This window comes from Erigeron canadensis, chromosome 6 (assembly GCF_010389155.1).
Source record: "Erigeron canadensis isolate Cc75 chromosome 6, C_canadensis_v1, whole genome shotgun sequence".
Lineage (NCBI taxonomy): Eukaryota > Viridiplantae > Streptophyta > Magnoliopsida > Asterales > Asteraceae > Erigeron > Erigeron canadensis.
Window position 1 is genome coordinate 7,059,943 of NC_057766.1, and position 6,945 is coordinate 7,066,887.

The window sequence follows — 6,945 nt, forward strand, 5'->3', positions numbered from 1 at the left end:
TAGACTTCGCTTTCTGAACTTGAGCTCTTTTTTAATTTCTTTTATAATCTTTAGGTATTTTCATTTTTTGTAACAATTGAACTAAAGGTTCATTAAATCCATTTGAAGTTGTTTCATTTTCTTATTACGGAAAGCTTTTTCTAATAAATCAATAATTTTATCTAACTTAAGAATTATTTTATCCCCATAAAATATAATTGTTTTTTGTATTTTTATTATATCTTTATCTATTTTTAAAGATTTTTCAGTTTCTTTTAATTTCTCAAATTTATAGTTTTCCATTATGGGGAAGGGTAGTGTCAGTCAGTGTCATCGTATGAATATTCTGTATTTGTGAATTCATGTCTATCAAAACTAAAATCTTCGTCTGAAATATAATTTTCATCAAAATCATTTTCTGAGTTTGTATGTTGATTAATATCTTCTTTATACATTGTAAAAGTATTATTAACAAAATTTAAATTTAAGTATATTAAACCATTAAAATCATACTGATTTACGTCAAATTCATCTACTAACGCCCCCGCAAAGGAAATACCATTTAGAGGTGAACCAGCGAAAAATATTGTTCGATTTATAATTATTGATTCAAGTAATTGATTAATTATTATTATTACTCTTATTATTATTATTATTATTATTATTATTATTATTATTATAACATGTTATAATCCAAATTAACAATAAGTAAAACCATCATTAAACAAAAAAGGGAATTGAGTTGTAAAATCTCATGTCTCTAACTAGTAATGAAACATTGACATTGTTGTACAATGTAAACAGATAGAACGCAATCAAATACTCATATATTAATGAAAGTTCATAAATCAAACAAACGGATGCAATGAGATGCCTATGTCTAGCACAAAGCATGAAATCACCAAAAAAGTTCATTAATGTTCGGCATAAGAATAATATAAGGTGTTGAATTTCTTATTTCGACAACCACATTTACCAATAATCTAAAACAAGATTGTGGCATTATTCAATCGACACATGACACTATATTAAAACGACACTGTCCTTTTAGTCATATTCATTAAAATAGTTATTTAAACACATCTAACCTATTTAAACTAGGACATTGATAAATTATTAAATTATTTAGACACATGGCACTGTATTAAAAATAGGATACCTGTAATATATATATATATATGATGCATCTATCTATTATCTAATAGTTTCCTAATGTTGGTAAAACTTCTACAAATATGTAAGCAAAATCCGTATGATATCTACCAAATCATAGTTATCATAATCCAAATTAGTATAGGATAATAAATTTATTATACAAACATACTTTCATTGTTAATATACTAATACTAGAGAATGACTTTTTAATTAAGTTTGTTAAACTCTGTCGTCACATTAATTAAAAGTAGATAATTCTATGTTGGTTTCTTTTTAATAAACATTAGTTTTTTATAAACATGTTCACAATGAATGGGAGTGAGAATAGACTAAGAAGAAGAAGAAAAAGAAGAAGATGATCATGATAGATTAAACAATCTTGTCCACAAGTTTATTCTTTTTATCGGTAATTTTTATATATCATTATTTTGCTCTTCCATATTATTATTGGAGATATAGATAAGTTTTGCTTTTGTTGCTAATTATAAGTAAAAAATATTCAGAAGTATGCCTTTTCATCTATATAATCAAATGGTTATTAATAGCTAGCACTAATCATTACTCATTGGTTTACTTTAGGCCGTATTTGGGTTATAACTTATTTAGTTGTATAGTAAAAAAAATGGAAAAAAGGTATCATGTATATTTATTATTTTTAATATAATTTATTTTTAAACTATAATTACCTACCGCATGTATTGCCTACTAAAAATATGTATTATTCAAAATGTGCATCACACACGGGTCTTAAAACTAGTAGAAATCCATAAACAAAAAGACAATCAAAAATCATACACGTTTGAAAGACGAATACAACAAATTTCTTTAAACTGAGTCACTCTTCTTCCTTTTATGTCGAAATATGTTGGACCGTTCACCCATATTATTTTACATATGACAAATTATAAACAAGAAAATGAAAAACCAAAAGATGAACAAGCAAGTAAACACGGTAGAGTATACATATGGTATACAGACCAATCATAGATCTATAAATTTTCTTTCAATAGAGAGTTAATCATTAAGAAAGAAAACTTGAAACTATATGATGCACACATTTTTAGCATATGTAACAGTTTGAAGCATAAGCATGAAATAATTGACAAAATAAGCACCAAAAGGATGCATTTGCAATAGAATATCAAACCGGGGTTTTCTGTTTTTCGGCTTTGTAATGATAGTATGTTGTACAACTTTGAAGAACTACTTGCCTTCATTTTTAAATTCAAAAAGAAAGAGAAATTGTGAATCATTATATACTATACTAATTGAATAGCTTGGGATTAGTAACTTGTCTCTGTAACGAGTTACTATTCGTCCATGCTATATTCTGTATCATTATTTGGATTTTGCCAAATCGCATTCTGTTCGGATTTTTTAATACGAGTTACTTCTTGGTTTTTTCCATACGTTTTTCCTTTTGGGTTTTCAAATATATATATTGAAAACGATTGTTTGAAAACAATATTCAGATTTTACCACATTGGATTGAAAGGACTCGACCCAAATGAATGCATAATTATTGAAAACCTAATCTTTATAACTTATATTTAGAAAAATACGGTCATTTTTCACGAAAAATCAAAATATTGCAATTCAAGAAAAGCCACTTGAAATGTTCTTAAAATGATGTAAATAGACTACTATATAAGTTTCAGGACCCAAAAAGGTCAAACGAAGGCTCGGGAAAAATTAAGGTTCGAAGTCAGTGGAGCACAACCTTTGCAGTCTGTAAGAGCCGTCACAGAGGCCGTGCTCTCTGTTGTACACCAAAAAAACTTCTTTTGACGTTTTTTAACATTTCGACTCAATTCCAAACATTTTCAGGCATTATTACTAACTCAAATAAGATCATATCAAGCAACCAAACGTTTCAAAAGCTTACATTTGATAACATGTACATTTCAACATATGTTGGACACATTACCCATTACGTCACATAACCCAAAACATTCATTTGACTTCCAACTTTAACAAGACTAGTTACCAAAACCAAAGTGAACAAGTTACATAACCATAAAATTCAAAATACTAAGATTGTATCAAGAGCCAAATGAGGTGGGATAAACTAGGTTTCCATCATAAATACCATTCTCTCGCAAAATGGCAAGCTACCTTCAAGATCACTAGCAACTTTTACAATCCACAACTTTATTAGTTCCTTCTTCCGGAACCACCTATAAAAAGGGTAAACAACTAAAACATAAGCAAATGCTTAGTGAATAAACTTGCATACCTATATATACACACACGAAGGAGGACAAAAATACAAAAGAATATCGCATGTAGCAATGGTACCATCGTACCATCACTTGCATACTCACTTTTGCGCTAACAAACACATACATGGATCCATATATGCTAAACAATAATCAAAGAGGTTCTTAGGCCTCATCTCAATACAACCATGGGATTCTGTCTCAATACAACTATGGGGTTCTTAGACCCCGACCTCAAAATTAGGCTCTAACACCAAATCGACTACCATACACGGAATCCACCATCATATGGTAATCGACCCCACACACATATAAGAGTATGCAAATTTATTCACCTCCTCCACGACTAATAACAATCAAGATTGCCACAAGAACAAAGCTCTCAACCTAACAAATCAATACACTATGCATATAAGACTATATTCACAATTTTGGCTAACTCAATTTAACCATACTAATAATTCACTAGCATTCCTAATCCATATCAAATCTCAAAAATGCTATTGAGTTGGTTCATATAATACGAAATCTCATTTCACATTTTTCACCATATGGCCATGCCCTCATTTTTTTTACTCCATCAAATTTTCACAATATTGACTATAACTAGTCACTACTATTTCTTTAAGAAAATTATGAACCCAACTCAATAACAATTAAATCACAAAACTGAAAATTGGGAAAGTCATAAAAAAATCTTGCATGACCCTATAATGACCAACACCAAAAGATTTTAAAGCAAAAATGGTCATTTATCAAAATCCCCGATTCTTTTTATTTCAAGAACCCTAATTCTTGAAACTAAAATTAAAATTAAGTGAGAAAAATTCTTACTTTGAAAGACAATAACTAAGATGGAAAAATAGGAATTTCTTCTTCTCCTCTCTTATGTGTTTTGACCCACACATATACACATCCACAAGTTATCCCAAATAAGTTCTTCAATTGAATGCTAGGATTATTATTCGTATGAAAAGTTTGATTAATTTACTTGGAAAAATAGGAATACTTAAGTAAATTTGATAATGGAAAAACTTGATTTTGATAAAAGAAAAAGAAGGAAATGGAAAAGAAGAATGATGGTGAGTCACAAACAAAGATATCGTCGGCATTTTCTTTAAGTGCCACGCCCTCTATCACTTTTAGATGAGTATTATATCCGTTATCCGTTAAAGTTCCAACTAAAATAATCCCATATTCAAAAGTTAAATACTAGGAAATTATTTTAATATCAAAACTATAAAAAGGGGTTAATTTATTTATCTTAAAATCTTGGGGTGTCACATGGATCCCTTTTCGGTTTAAAATTACGGACTTCTTAGTTTCTTACATATTTTTTTTCTTTTGTGTTTTCAAATTGTATATCAAAACTATTTTTTGTAGTATTGCCTTTGAATATATATATATATATATATATATATATCTATTTCATATGTCAAAAGATTTTAACAAATATATATAGCTACAAAACATAATCGTTTCTAGGTTTCTAAACAATATATTAAAAACTTATATTATATTTTTTTGTGATATTATCTTTGAATAAATATATATTTTATATATCAAAGTTTTTAGTAAACATAAATAATCGATAACAAAAAGTAATAAAACTAATTGAAACCGCGCAACGTGCCAACAAAAACTATTGTGGTTTTGGCCTTAAATAAATATATATTTGAGAAGATAAACTTTTAAACAAATCTATTCATTACATAATATTTGTTAATTCAACGTAAGTGTACTAAATAACACAAACGTTTCAACGCGACAACCGTTTCCTAGTTAGTAATACATTAATTAATATTACAAATAAAATATTAATCCATTGTCAATAAGAAACATATACTTATTTTTCGATAGTCAAAAATTGAAAGTTAAAAACTTATTTAAAATAACTATTGGTCATAAATCGACCGAATCGAGCGTCGTAACCCTTAATTTTGTCTTTAAGTTGAACCTTATGCAACTCCACACATTTATATTTGGTTTTCCAATAAGAATACTCCTAAAATGAAACAATATTGTTGGAAGTTCAATGAAGAAGTTATCACATAATCCATTAGTAAATATTTTCTACATAATCCATTGTTATCACACTGACACACATGATTGTTTTTACTTGTCAAAATAAAAGATCATGATAATGTCGTGTAAATTCTTTTGTGCATTAACAAACATAAATACCTAACATGTGTGTATATATCCATCTATATATACACACTAATAATGTACTAATATCATGATGCAGTATTGAAGAGTTGATTTGAGCCACAGAACATGGACAAACGTAAGGTTTGAATCTATTTATACCTAACGTTTATTTCTAAGTAAATAAGGCAATTAGTTTCATACATAAAATAATTATTACTCACACATGTGAATAAATTGAGAAAAGTTATAATACATGTATAACGTAAAGTTTTTAGAAAATTTAATGTAATCGTTTTATTCCATTAAGTAGTCTAACTTATATTATTATGTTGATTCATATGTATTTGTTTGAAGTTAATTTAAATCCGTTCATTCAGTTACTAACATTCTTCAAATTTAATATATTTTAATTTTGATTCAGTGGCTAAATAACTTTTCATCCGAGGTTTTACAATCAAACCTTAATAGATAAGTATATTGGGCTGGCCAGAGAAAGGGTTCTAAAATGGTCATTATAGGCCTTGATAAAATGTAAATCTGACTTAAAGTCACATCTTTCCAGCCTAACCTAAATAAAAAAAACTTAATTGTACATGTTTTTCACTTTGATACGTAATCGATAAAGACAACTATTACAAAGAATTGATGATATAACTTGTTCTTGAAATTTACATACACTTATCAACGACCGATATAATTAGATGTTGATCATGATATTTTTAATAGTAATACGGTCTTGTATAAGTACTAAATCTTGTAGCTTGTAAATACTATTCTATCACAAATATATATATATTTTTATATAATTCAACTTATTTACATAGATTGAAGAAAACCTTATATTATAGAGTTGATACATAATCTATATTACATAAAACTAAAAATCGTAAGACGACTGTTATGGACAAATGAAGCTTAATGCAATAGTGCTTTGAAGGTGAAGTTGAGCTGTACGTAAGTAATATCTGATTTGTTTGCTATTTGTTTGTAATTGGTAATCTTTTTATATTTTGAGGTTGTGGATTTTGCTATCTTGATAGTTAGAACATGAGATTAATAGATAAGTCATGCATTAGTATCGATGAGTATGTAAAACGTCCATCTTCAATGGCAGTTTTTATGTTTTTATGGGCAATTTTTGAATTTTTTATCAAAAGACATACTCATATATTCAGGCTTAAGATCAACAAAAATAAACTAAAAACTCATGAAAGACAGTTAAAAATGAGACAAAATATATGATAACACTAAAACTAAAAGGAAAATGAAATTATAGGGCGCGTTTGGTTCACAGTTGGTTTTTTGGAAGGAATGAAATCTGTTGAAAGAATTGAAATCTGATGGAATGGAATTTGACAGAATGTTTTTCATTTTTTAAAAATTTAAGTGACAGACGGAATGAGATTCTTTCCTCCATCCTCATGGAATGGAGATTTCATCA

General features: G+C 27.9%; 1 long non-coding RNA gene across 1 annotated transcript; it reads right to left on the minus strand.

Moving 5' to 3' along the window:
- Window positions 1-2,990: 2,990 nt before the first annotated feature.
- LOC122606189 lies at window positions 2,991-4,447 on the minus strand. The gene is made up of 2 exons (XR_006324829.1): window positions 4,188-4,447; window positions 2,991-3,311 (listed from the first exon to the last, which is right to left on the minus strand). It is a non-coding gene; the product is annotated as an uncharacterized LOC122606189 (long non-coding RNA).
- Window positions 4,448-6,945: the final 2,498 nt, after the last annotated feature.